Source organism: Bidens hawaiensis, unplaced genomic scaffold (genome assembly GCF_021521415.1).
Source record: "Bidens hawaiensis isolate Kalapana, Puna unplaced genomic scaffold, B.hawaiensis_p1.1 tig00027450_1, whole genome shotgun sequence".
NCBI lineage: Eukaryota > Viridiplantae > Streptophyta > Magnoliopsida > Asterales > Asteraceae > Bidens > Bidens hawaiensis.
The window spans coordinates 223,957-238,269 of record NW_027494444.1 but is presented as its reverse complement, the minus strand read 5'-3'; the positions used below and the strand labels follow the sequence as shown (position 1 = coordinate 238,269).

General features: G+C 34.4%; 1 pseudogene; it reads right to left on the bottom strand.

The window, feature by feature from the left end:
• Positions 1-7,002: 7,002 nt before the first annotated feature.
• Positions 7,003-13,738, bottom strand: LOC143575457 (ent-copalyl diphosphate synthase 1-like; annotated as a pseudogene).
• Positions 13,739-14,313: the final 575 nt, after the last annotated feature.

Below are 14,313 nucleotides of genomic sequence, written 5' to 3'. Positions count from 1 at the left end.
AGACTAACGAATGCCCTTCATTCGTTGTCACATTCGTTAAGCTGGGTTAACGAATGTGGCTTACAAACTAACGAATGTAGTTGATTCGTTACGGAGTAACGAATAGCTTTACATTAGAGCGAATGGGGAAATATTTACCAAAATACCCCTTACATTATCATTAATATAATGATACTATTATAAAGACTGAGACGCCCAAGTCGTGTATCAACAGTTATGAGTCTTCACTACTAGATATAGGGATTGGAAGTAAAGTTGTCCCTATACACCCTTTTCCTTTACTTGACGGAGGTCGAAATGATCCTTGGCTGGATTGACGATCAGACATCTGTACGATGTTAGATTGAGAATAGGATCGTGTTCCTATCTTATCCGTAACAGTTTTACTTAAACTTTAGATATTTTTAATTAAGTACCTATCAGTATCAGTATGGTAAGATTGAATCTTATGTTTATTAATTCAATGACTTATTCTCAATTGAATATCAATGTTTTCAGCATAACTTTATTTCTGCTTAAAGCCTAGGTATATAGTATACCTAATTCGCTAAGAACGATGGCTCTGATACCAACCTGTCACACCCCGACTTAGGGGCCTAGGTGTGACACCCGTAGTTGGTACCTGTTTTGAAAATATATCAGAGTTGCGGGTTATTAGCAGAAGTCTTTAATTAAAATAAAATATTAATTTATTTTGAAAATCTCTTGGATAATAAATATCCAAGTATTTGGTTTGCAAACCTTGTTTATTCTTGTTTACAATATTTTATTTATTTAAAACTGAGCCATCTCTATCTGCGAGCATCTAACTCCATGAATGACTCTAATTCCATACTATATGTGCTATACTTGCTTTCCTGTAATGTGGGGAAAAATACGTCAGCGATATGCTGGTGAATCGTTGACTCGATAAAACATTTATAAATATTTGACTGACAAGATAGTTTTGGAACAAACTCAGCAGAAACGTCTTTTATTTCTAGGAACTTGCGCCACTGCCATACACACACAATTTTGGTTCTCCAAGAACTGATGCCCATTGGAGAACTTTCGTTATGTCTGTTAGCCTACGGCCACGTAGCCTTTATTGAAAGGTTAACAGATATGTTTGGATCCAGACACATGTGTACACGGTCTGAGTTACTTTTATTATCTACCTTGTGACTTAGGGATCACGTAATCCCTTAAAATTTTAGAGATCACGTAATCTCATGTTTGACTGATTGTTTAAGATAAACAACCCGTTTATCTTAATAACTTGCTGAAAAAGGTTTAACGTATTCACATGTGATTGTCTTTCTGAATGATGTGGTGATCGCGTTTGAAAACCCTTGTGAGTGAATGATGATTGATCTATAATAAAATAGGTTTGTAAAAATACCGAGATCGTCTCTTGATCCAGCTACAGACATTTAGTCTGGTTTTGATAGCTTTAAACCTTGATTGATCATTTATTTGAATAAAATATTTAGACCCGTAGTCTTTTTATTTGTTTACAAATCATGTGTTGAGTTTCTTCTTCATGAAGAAACATCTATTGATAGGTTTCTTCTTCAAGAAGAAACATTGAATAACTATAACTCTAGTATGTAACATCTTACGTTTCTTAATTGTAAAGAAAACTATATTTCTTGCATATAATATTTCTTAATTGTGAAGAAACTATTTCTGACTATATCCTCTTATATGTAAAAGCTTATGTTTCTTAATCATGAAGAAATATTATTTTAGCTATAACCTTTGCATGTATAATGTTTTTGAAAACATAATTATGATCAAGGTTTGGCTATACCCTTGACTGTGGTCTAAGCCATACAGTATAATAATAATAAAATAATATTTGGGTAGAACCCCTACCTTATGCGGGTATTTGAAATTTATATGCCTAAGCTTGTACGGCAGCACTTCTACTTTCTATCGCGTGTTGAGGCTTGAATCGTCGGAATTCCGGGGCTTGGAACGTACTTCGTGGTCGGTACGCAAAACGAGGTTGTGTGTGTGAAAATAGTGTTTTTGGTGTGTGAGATAGAAGTGTCGTACCCCTCCTCTTTTATAGCTAATTTTGGGAACCATCGCGTAGCGCGATGGTCCCTTCTACTAGGGCATCGCGTAACGCGATGTCAGAGAATGGCGCGTGGCATACTGGCTCAGCCCTAGCGTCTGCCACCTGTCCCCCTGTCGCGACACGTGTTTGGTGACTCATACTACTCCATCGCGTAGCGCAATGGTCTTGGTCCTGGGCTCATCGCGTAGCGCGATGGGTCCTGGAAATCAAAATTTTCACTTTTGGTCCTCTGTCTTTGATAACTTGTCATTTCTTGGTCATACTTCCATTTTCCAAAAATACTAAGGCGGCCCTTATGCGGCTCGCGACGATGCAAGCCTGGAAATCACATTTTTCACTTTTGGTCCTCTGTCTTTGATAACTTGTCATTTCTTGGTCATACTTTCATTTTCCAAAAATACTAAGCCCTTTTGCGGCTCGCGACGATGCAAGCCTGGAAATCAGATTTTTCACTTTTGGTCCTTTGTCTTTGATAACTTGTCATTTCTTGGTCATACTTCCATTTTTCAAAAATACTAAGGCGGCCCTTATGCGGCTCGCGGCAATGCGAGCGTGTGCGCCATCAAAACGCCACATTACGCCCATCGGCCGAGGCCGAGTCCGTGTCCGAGCACATGCGCATCGGGTGATTCACACCCTCCACTATGACTATGGAGAGTGGTTAGCCACATTAAAACATTTCTATAGAAACTTACTTCCTTATAAAGAGCTTCAGATTCTATTCTTGTTTCCATGTGGGATGAAACTTTTTCTTTCTTATATAAACCCATGGGGAATGCTTCCCTTTTCTTCCATCTTTCCATGTGGAATGGATTTTTTTTACTTTCTTAACATAAGATGCTTATTTTTCTTATTTTCATTCTTCTCATGACTTATTTTGAGAATATTTTTAGTCCTTCAACTTTAAAAGTTGACAACTTTAGCTTAAAATAAATATGGGATTTTCTAGGATGTTACATTGTTGATCTCTTTCTCACACCACCATATTGAAAAATACTAGCTTACTCACTGCTTCTGTAAGGTGAAAATAATACTCAAGACCTAACATTACCAAACATTCCAACACTTACCAATCTCACCATAATCTATCATTTAAAAAAACAAAAAAAAGATTTAACAATTGTGTAAGATCTCACTTGAAGTGGAGAATGTTTCAGAAAGTAAGAGGTTGCCCCTTTGCAACTGAAGCTACATCAAGCCCTCGTATAGCAGGTACATATTGCTGCAACTGTTAACAACAAATCAAATTGTCATTTCTCATTACAATCCAGAGTATAAAGAAACTTAAGCCAATATGAATCGTTTGTTAAGTAAAATTATAATAGGTACATATTGTTGCATTGTTGCGGTAGCAATTCAAATAACTCTTTATCATGACAATCCAAAGTATAAGAGCAAAGCTTCATACCTGTTGAGGTTGCATTACATGGGAACATAACCTGAATTTTACAACATCATTTAGTAATAAAACCAAGATATTCGTTAAAATTGAGACATTAAGAAAAAAACTTACGTCTCCACAAAAGTAGTCCACAGACACCATCAGGTACTGGCAAATTAGGTTCAGGTGCAGGAAAAATGTTGGTTATATCTGCAAGCTGTTGCAGGGTGATTAGATTCATAAACTGCTGTTTGTGTCTCATCTATAATATGAAAATATACTAATCACTTGCTCCTTATACCTGAGCCACTGTATCTTCAAATATTCCAATAGAATATTCTTCAATAAATAAGTACTATCACATATATAAAACTACTAGTAAATTAAAGCATAAAGGACTGCAAATAAATATTTCTTCATCTTACGCCAGAGTCTGAATATTTCTTCATCTTACACCAAAGTCCACAACACATTGAACAGTGACGGATCTAGGATTTATAGTCAGTGGGGGGGGGGGGGGAAATGGGTCGGGTCGGGTAAAAAATACTTAATTTCATTATCTGATTTATAGTAGCGTAATTTTTTATGGATAACATATTAATTGGTGAGTTTTTTTAGTTAATCAGTAAATAAGAATTTATTTTATTTGTAGTTAACGAAAAATATGTAAACCAAGAAAAGAGACCATGCTTTTCCTATTTAGAAAAGGTTGAATGATCAAATGTAAATATGTAAACCAAGAAAAGAGACCATGCTTTTCCTATTTAGAAAAGGTTGAATGATCAAATGTATAAAGAGTTATACAAAAAAGTTAACCTAATTATTTTATAAATAAATTAAAACAATAAATGTTGTTAATATTATAACAATCTTAATCTTAAATCTTATATTAATTAAAATACTAATAAAAAAAATGTTTAATAGCTCACATTTCACCTAATTCCTAATATTTCATCTCATTCATTCTAGCTGTTCACAAGTCATGGGTCAAAACCATTTTGTCAAATGGGTTATAACATAGTGTTGATTATATTCATTATTGAATCAAGTGTTATTTTCATATCTAAGGTTTGACCAACTACACAACTTTAGTACATTTTTTTAATTTCTTGCAAATCAATACTTGGTGTTTCCAAAATCATGCTATTTTAGTACTTTTCGTTAATCCTGTTTGTTTTTTCCATTAATTCTATATTAAATTATTCACAAGTATTTTGATAATCACAACTAAAATAACATACTTTATTTACCTTTATCATTTGACAAAACCCGTATAATACACAGGTTCAAAAGCTAATATTTTATAACTAAAATGCTATTAATATCAAATAACCGGATATGAAAAAATATATGTTTTGGGTCGGATGACACGATCTGTTTTCTTAAAGAGGTCAACCCTAACCCGACACGAATAAAAAGCAGGTCAACCCGAACCCAAGCCGTTAAAAAGTGGGTTGACCTGCTAACCCGTTTAACAATTTTAGAGAAGTTAATATTTTGATTTTAGAGATAAAAAGTTTTAAAATTTAAAGTTAAATACTTAGATTTTTAATTTTTCATATACAAATTAACTTTGAAAAGTAAAACTAATTTCTTTTACGCTACTTTGTACTTCCATCATTTTCATTTTATTAGTTCCTAGCTTTCTGTTATCTTGTTATTTCATTCGTTTGTTTTTTATCTTGAGTTAAATTTGTGAACATAAGTTTGTTAATTGGAAATGAGAGATAAATACATAAAAACAAATTTGATTTATTACAAATTATTAACAAGTTTTATATGAATAAGAGTAATTAATTGTTTAATTTATTACTAAGTCAATAGGTATTACTCATATTCGTATATGATCGTAAAATGAGTTAACCCGAAAAACAACCTGAACATGACACGAATTTACACGACTCGACACAACATGACACGAATAAATATATGGGTTGGGTTAGAGTTGAAAAAATCCCAACACCTATTACCATCTCCATGTTCTCTTCTTTTTCGACCTTTGAGATCCTCTTCAGAAGTCGAACCATCACCATTAAAAATTGGATTATCAAAATCAAACCCATCCCTTTCTTCAGATCACTGCCTTCTATGATTCAACAAGTCGGCCATCCGATCAGTCAATTGATCAACCATTTGATCCAGTCGCTGATCCACTCATACCATAGATCGTTGTTCCAACTCCCTTTCATAGACTTCATCGATTGGTCTGGTGTTTCTCCTTAGTGGCATTTTGAGCTAGGATTCGGATCTGATACCAACTGATGTAGTGAGTGTAATAGAAACGGATGACCGATCATGTTGATTCTTATAATACATGTGAATTGATGTATTGAGTGTAATAGACATGAATTATTGATCACGTTGATTCTTAGAATACCCAAACCCCCAAATTCATCCAAAGAGGTTTGGGAATTTGAAATGACAAGTTGTTTATTGCAAAACTGATAGATGTCCCTTCAAGTTAGATCAAGACTTAAATAAGGTAGCGTTTGGTACGCAGGAATGACAGTAGGAATTGAATGATTCATTACGTAGGAATGAAAAAAGTGGTGTTTGGTTGCTCAATGGAATGGAATCATCCATTACACATAGAGTCCCATTCCATCAAATCCATTCCTTCCCACCCCTCTTCTTTTTTTCATTTCATTCCTCATTCACCATACTTTCTCAACAACACCACCACCTAACACCCACCACCACCACCACCATTGGCACCACCACCAACTCCGCCGACACCACCATCGCCACCACCATTTTTGTCAATGGAGCTACCACCGTGTAGGTTTTTTTTTTTTTTTTTTTTTTTTTTTTTTTGGTTAAAATGTATTTTGAGATTGAAGTGTTTTTATTATTTCTATTTCATTTCTACAATTTTTTTAGATACCTAACAATAAAAATTAATAAACGATTTCATTCTTATAGGTTAACCAAACAAGAAAAAGGAATGGTAATGATTCATTTCATTCCTTTGTCCATTCCATTCATTCTCCCATTCCATTACCCCTTCATTCCATTACCTCCAACCAAACATACCCTAAGAGTTGGAAATCTAGCGGTCCATAAAAAGGCCATGGGCCAAACACAAACGCAAACCCCAAAAACACAATGCATAAAACATTAAAAAAACATAAAGTTCATTTCGTGCAGCACCCTTGAAGTTCGGCCGTGGGCCTCTAGAAACGTGATGGCTTGATTTTCCACACTTGGAGCTGCATCAGCCCCCCCTCCCTCCGTTTTTTGCACAACAGTGTAAATTTGCCTGTTTTTCGCCTGAAACTCTTTATATGTATTGTAAATTTACCTATTTTGAGTTTGGCTTCCCCCCTCTCACGTCGAAGCTTCACCACTGATCGTTGCATGGATTAGATTATGCTGGTTAAGTTTTAACCATAGACTCCTTCCTAACAATTCAACCGTGCAACCCATTAACAGGTTAATTTACAAACTTGAGCATTTATTAAACAATTTCTTATGGCGCATAACTAAAGTCTAATAAACTTATAAACACATCTTAATACATAATTCAAAATGTTTGACATAACCATTGTGATCAATATCAAACCACATTTTCAAACAACACTTTAACAATGTGGCAGTTTATGGATTCAGGATCAAAGTATGCTCTGTAGTAGAACGTTTTCGCAACGGTTAAAAACATCTGCTTCAAATCAGGATCAATATCGTCTGTTGAGTTACATAACACGAGTTGCACAAGCTCTTGCATTTTGGACTCGATATGATAACCTGTTGTATGGTCCTCCTAAATACACGTGTATAATTTCATTAAAAGTATATATCAATTAGGAAGTGTATCTTGTGTGTTTTCTTTGTGTACCTTAAGAGAGAGTTGGTGACACAACTCATTTGTGACAGAGGATAGTCGCTGGTATCGATGATGAGATGATGGTTCCTTAGGTAACCATCGACCACTACTCATGTATATCGTTTGAACAATGAGTTCGGCTTCTTTGCTAACTACATCAACTTTCTTTGACAGTTCAGCAAGTATGATGTCCACTTATATTTGAAAAAAAAAAAGAAAAAGAAGCAAAATGGGAGAAAATAATGAGTTAGAGAGTGGCATTATGGTTTACTATATTGGCTGAAGATGGTTATGAGGAACTTACAGCATGATGGAGGTTTCGATGGATGTCTATTCCATGATCTATCAACGTTTCCGATGAGATCTCGTTTAGAGTTTTATGCAGTGCCTTCAATACCATGTGCCATGGTTTTCTATCTTTTTCATGGCGTGCAGGGTTTGAAAAGTTATCTGCAAACTCTTGCATGTCAGAATTGGTGAACTGAGGTCTACCAAAGAAGTAGTTTATCATGTTGAGTATCACAACCGTTTTGGCCCAAGCAACTCGTTCATTGCGTCTTTCGGGCTCAAATATGCTAGCCGCAGCCTCATAATATGAGCATAAAACGGTTTCTTTTAAGCTCCCTTCCATTCTTAGATGTCCATACCATCTATTTAGAAATTTATTAATCAATCCAATTAAATTGATATTATATATATAACATCTGCTAGAGATCCAAAGAAATGAACAAAGTTTAACAATATATGATAGTTCAAATAAAAGACAACATACTCTTGGATTTGTCTCCATTCTAACTGATGAATTGCTTGGCAATGATTGTAGTCCAGTTTGGCCATATCAAGATATTTGTTATTGCAAATATTTCCCATCCTGTATTCATTTGACTTTTAGTTTAAAAAAATAAGTAGAAAATAATAGGATGGCATATAATCATACCTATAAAGGGTTTTTGCAAGCTAAACATCGTTTTCACCTCCATATTGTTCCAAGTAATATCTTGCTTCGAGTCGAGGTAAACTAGCATACCATGGGACATGAAGCGCATATCCAACCTGTACGCCGAGTTTAAAAGCCAGTTTGAAGGTAATTTACGACTAAAGTTGCACTAAAACAAACTTATTTTTCCTGTTCCATCTATATAATGCTTATAATTTAGGAATGCTGGTAGTATACATACCTCCCCAGGCAAGTCTTTTGTGATGATCCATCTGTCCAAAAGTTGGTTGACTAATCGTTTTTTGGTCAAGAATCTATGAGAAAAGTTCTTGGCGTCATTGAGGATTTTCTCTCCTGGAAAAAGCACTTGTGACGCTCTATATAGATTGAGCATCACTGTCACAGTTTCTGTGGACTGTCCGGGATAACACCTGAATTGTCCATGTTTACAAAAGAGTCTAAATGCATCTATCACAAGTTCACAACACAACACAACACAATACAAGTTAATTTTGATTAATGATAGGACAAAACAAAACATCCATTTTTAGTTTTCAATGTTAATGAGACTCACTTGTAGAAATTTTGTCACCATTAGTTCTCAAGATCCGAAAAGCCATTGCAGTGTCATCAAGGTCTGGTACTTTGCAGTTTCTAGAAAATCCAATTCCTTGATCATCCCAATACCTTCAAACATTCGCCCAAGAGTATTAGTGGTTCATCCAATAAAATTTTAATATGTTGGCATTCCAATTATTTAACTCGAAATTTTCTGATTCAAAACTCAAGTTTTATATACTTGTCGATATAGGTAAGACAATCCTTGATCTCGGAACAAAAATAGCGTGCAATTCCAAGACGTTGCAGGCAATCTACGATCCAAATTCGTTCATACATGTCAACAGGGTACGCAGTTGGAACTGCATCAAACGAGTTAATTTTCTGGTTAACTTGTTATAAAGTATGAGATGATCTTATAAGATTAGGATCCATTTCAAGTTATGCGCGAAAATCAGTTAATATTTTTCTTTTATACTTTATTGTTACCTCCTCCATTGAACTTGGCAACAAGATTGGTTAAATATGAAAGACACTTTTGATCATTAGTTTGCATGAATGCAAAGGCAGTTGCTGCTGGAGAGTCAAGGAAGGATCCGTTTTCCGATTGAAGTTTTAGAAGCTTATCCCATTCCAAATCTTTCATCCCTTCCAAGCTATAAAGCATGATTGTTGGGATCTTATGAAGTATGTCTTTCGGTATCCTTTCATCACCACATAATTAACGTTGAGTTTCTTGTATATTTGAATTGAGAGTTCATTGAAAGCTAACAAAATTAAATTAGCCATACTAAGGATTATTTACTACATACATATAATAAATCTTAACTAATTTAGTGCATCTAGTACTAACTAATATGTTGTATTTCATATGCATTGAGAGTCTAACATGATTATTGTTGTTGTTGTGACTTATGATTATCCTTGTTGGCATAACAATCAATGACAACTCACTTTGCGAGCTTCGTGTCTTGTCTTGCGTAGATCATTTTCAAGGCATGAGAATCAGCTGGCACTTTGATTCCTAGTTTACGCGCCCGTTCAATGAGAGAAGGGAAGACTAATTCAAAGCCAGGCGTCATGTGTTCTTCCTTCTCGTATCCAAGCTTGTTCATATTTTCATTCACAAATTTTATACCTGTATACATCAAACTAATATTAACTTGATAAAAGTGGTTTAACTAGAGATACATATGTGGTTCCTATATTTGGTACCTTTTCCACACTTGTCAGGATGAACGTCCCAAGAAGTTAGTGCGATCACACAAGCCAATGTGTTAAGAAGCCTATCAAAAGCCGAAAACATCAAGGGTTCTCCCCACGAGCCATCAGGGAGCTGATGGTTCACAACCCATTGTAGACTTGATGGGAATTGAGGACCACCACTTTGTCCATCAACATCTTCTATAAGTGCAACCCAAGCCGTGTCATAAGCTGATGACTTATATTTCCATCGGCCATAGAAATGAAAATTGACTTAATGGATTCGACATACTCCTCTAGCGCACGATGCTTGTCCACTAATGGCAATTGACACTGTTCCAGTACATTTGCAACATCTTAAATTCAGCGACGTATTAATGCTTATGTGAATAATGTATAGATCAAAACCATTAAGCAACCAAAATTCCAGAAAAATTGTGAAACTTACAAGTTACAACAACAATGAAGAGTGTCAAAAACAGGATTATATTATTCAAAACGTAAATGGTTATATTAGTCAAAACAATGGAGGGTGTCAAAATTTAAAAGGTTATATTATTCAAAACTTGCTCTATACAAGACTTTTAGGGTTATATTATTCAAAACTAGTTATCACGTCATGTCACTGTCATGTAAGATACCTAAACACCTGTAATTAAGTGTCGTGGGATAACTATCTAGTCCACCGCCCTATTAAAATAATAATAAAATTGTTTAGAAATTAAATAACAAAAAGAAAGTGGTAAAGTCAATGAGATGCATTTTTTTGATTGGTTTACACAATTAATTCATTTGGTTGTAACTTTGGTTGTAACTTATAGTGTGATAGACCCATCATTTCTTAATTTCTTAACGATCACCCACTATGCCATTTGACGAGAGATGCAATTGAAAAAGTAAAAAAAAAAGTTTTCCTAATTATTCTAACACTATTTATGACTTTGCAAGTTTTTTGCAACGGTTTGATGGTCAAAAATAGCCAGGAAGTACCTGTTACATAATAATAATAATAATAATAATAATAATAATAATAATAATAATAATAATAATAATAAATCAAGGTTCAAATACCTTTGTTGCTAAGATTGTAGAAGGCTTTGCACCGTAAGTGGGAAACTTTTATACCACCTATAAATAGAAATATATATTTATTTATCTATCAAAATGATATATAAGGTCATCAAAAGAAGAGATTAATTAGCACTCATGCATGCATATATACTATATAGACACAAGAACAATGCATCGAAATAAAGAAGACGCTTGTAAATAAATGAAGCGTCGGTTCCGACCGTTAGAGGGAAAAGAAGAAGTGGTGGTGTGATTGAAGCCTCCTTGAAAAGCGAATACGGTGGCGGTGGCCGTGACAGGAGGTGGTGAGATGATAGTGTTCATGTTGAGATTAATCATTGTTTTTGTCTGCTACTGTGGCAAGGAGTATGGCATGGACGACGTACAACATTATATAGAGATCCAATCAACTGAATTAATAAACTTTTGATTTCAATCTAATCAAATCTTAATTCCCCCTTAACACGAAATATTTTAGAAAACACTAGATTAAACCATAACCAATATTACTAAACGCTTATTACACCTTATCTTATTGAACATATAATAATGAAACATGATAATGTAAATAAACATGCATAATACTTTTAAAATAACAACCTTTCAATATCAACCAAGATTTATTATTGCTTATCTAATAATCAATAAGATTGACTTTTTAAAAACAGAAAACATTTGTTCTTCAAATCGATTTAGGTGTTTGGAAATTGGAAATGTTAGGATATTTGGTTGAACAATTTTAATGGAAATAAACGAGACTGTACGTGCTCGAGGCAAAATGTATCACGCATATACTATTGAAGATAAATCAAAGTGCATATTTATTCTACTGAAGATAACAGCAATTTGACGCCTATGATTAACACCAAAATGTACTATGTGACCTTGCGGCCAATTTGCTGGCAACCCTGACCCTAACGTCTGCAACATGCAGGGCCGGTTTCGAGAATTTAAATGCCTAGCTCGGCTGAGCCGAAATAAAGGGGCCCATATGCCCTATTAATAACGAAATATATAACCTAATTTTTTTAATGACGATTAATGTTATGGATAAAAAAAAGTTTGGGCCAAATATATTTAAGATGATTAAGATTCATACATATTTTATAATTTTGTTTTCAAATATATATAATAAATTTGGCCCCTGAAAATTACTGGCCTCTGCTAAACGTTTGACTCGCACTACCCTAGGGTCGGCCAAGTTGTTTACCATGCTACTAGAACTCCAAATCTATTAAGAAACGATAACAATATGTATGCGTGTTAATAAAACTGAGAAATCTTTTGATGGGAAAAATATTGTTAACTAATAATTCAATTATATATTTTGTTAAAAGTATAGATACCGGTTTAAAAGTAAAATCGAATATGAATAGTATAAAAGATTTCTTAATTTTCTATTATGTTAAAAGGATAAAAATACTTTATAAAAATCAAATAGAATTTTTTTATTTTAAAATTTATTACAATCCTACTCATTTCTTTTTTTCATTAAAATATTATGTTAATACGTAAAGAAAAATAGCTTATAACTTAAAACTTTATTGGTGAGAGAATCATTTCCATTATTACTTCATCTTCACAATATACCTTATCCTTTTCATAATATACCTTATTCTTTTCACGGCATAACCGGTTCAACCGGCCGGTACGTACCGGTTTTTAAAACATTGCTCTTCAGTCACCGGAAAATTTTCCGACTTGTCTTTTTCATTTTTTTTCCTCTTAGTTCTACTACTTTGTCAACAATAGATTGAAGGTCAAACTACCATAACGATGTCAACTCTCCGGTGGTTCCAACGTGCCCCCGAAAAAGCCGTGCCCCGGTCAGGTGTCCGGCTTGCATCACCCTAGAGCCGGCCATGGTAATATGGGGCAAGTTGAGCCCTATTGATCCCGACCCGTTGAAGGCATAATAGTCAAATATGTTTGACTAATCAATTTTTTTATCTTCTAGTTAGGCTAGAAGACTTTTTTGTTCATCATGAAATTTTGAGTGTACTGGTCAAAACCCGACTTCCAACTCAGAGTTCGGATTCTGAATCGTACCAGCTCGTGTAAATCTAAAAAATCTCACACCTTGAGTTTTACATGTCCGTTTAACCTGATTCCAGTTGCATTATTCTCGGTTTTAATTATACTTTATTGTCTCCAAGTTTCAGGTCCATTCGTGTCGGCTCAGTTTGCACGTTAAGGTGAGTAATCACTCCCATATTTTGCCGCTTTTAAAACTGTTTGGGGACTTATGCGTACCTATTCATACTTTACATATTGCGTACTATACACAACTAGCAAACTGTGAATATTCTGTGTTGATCAATTAAATGATTATTTGCTATTTGCTTACTTGCTTATTTGTTTAATTCTAGCATTCAGAGAGGTTCATCACTGATTCTAGCAAAACTCATTGACAACGTCTTAGTAGCCAAAGCCCGATTCTCACGGCAATGATCAAACGACACAAATTACTTGCATTTGTTTAATTGTTGATACTCACAACAGTTTGCTCATTTATACATATAATATTATATTATCAAAAACTGATGATTTTTTCACTCAAGCTCGTGTTGACAAACCTATATATTTTATACGCGTATTGCAGATTACCATTTGATTTGAAGGGATCACACAAGCCAATGTGTTAAGAAGCCTATCAAAAGCCGATGTGTTAAGAAGCCTATCAAAAGCCGAAAACATCATGGGGTCTCCCCACGAGCCATCAGGGAGCTGATGGTTCACAACCCATTGTAGACTTGATGGGATTGAGGACCACCACTTTGTCCATCCACATCTTCTATATGTGCAACCCAAGCCGTGCCATAAGCTGATGGACTTATATTTCCATCGGCCATAGAAATGAAAATTGACTTAATGGATTCGACATACTCCTCTAGTGCACGATGCTTGTCCACTAATGGCAATTGACATTGTTCCAGTACATCTGCAACATCTTAAATTTAGGGATGCAATAATGCTTATGTGCATAATGTATAGATTATAACAAAGTCCAAAACCATTAAAAAACAATAATTCTAGAAAAAAATATTGAAACATCTGTTGAAAAAAAGAAAATTATGAAACTATGAAGAGTGTCAAAGCTTCAAAGGTTATATTATTCAAAACTTGTTCTATACAAACCTTAAGGCTATGTGTTGTGGGATAACTAGCAAAAATTAGTTATTGAGTCACATCTCTAACATGTAGGATAACTAGCCAATTAAAATAATAATTAAATTGTTTAGAATTTAAATTAAAAAAAAGTGATAAAATGCGTG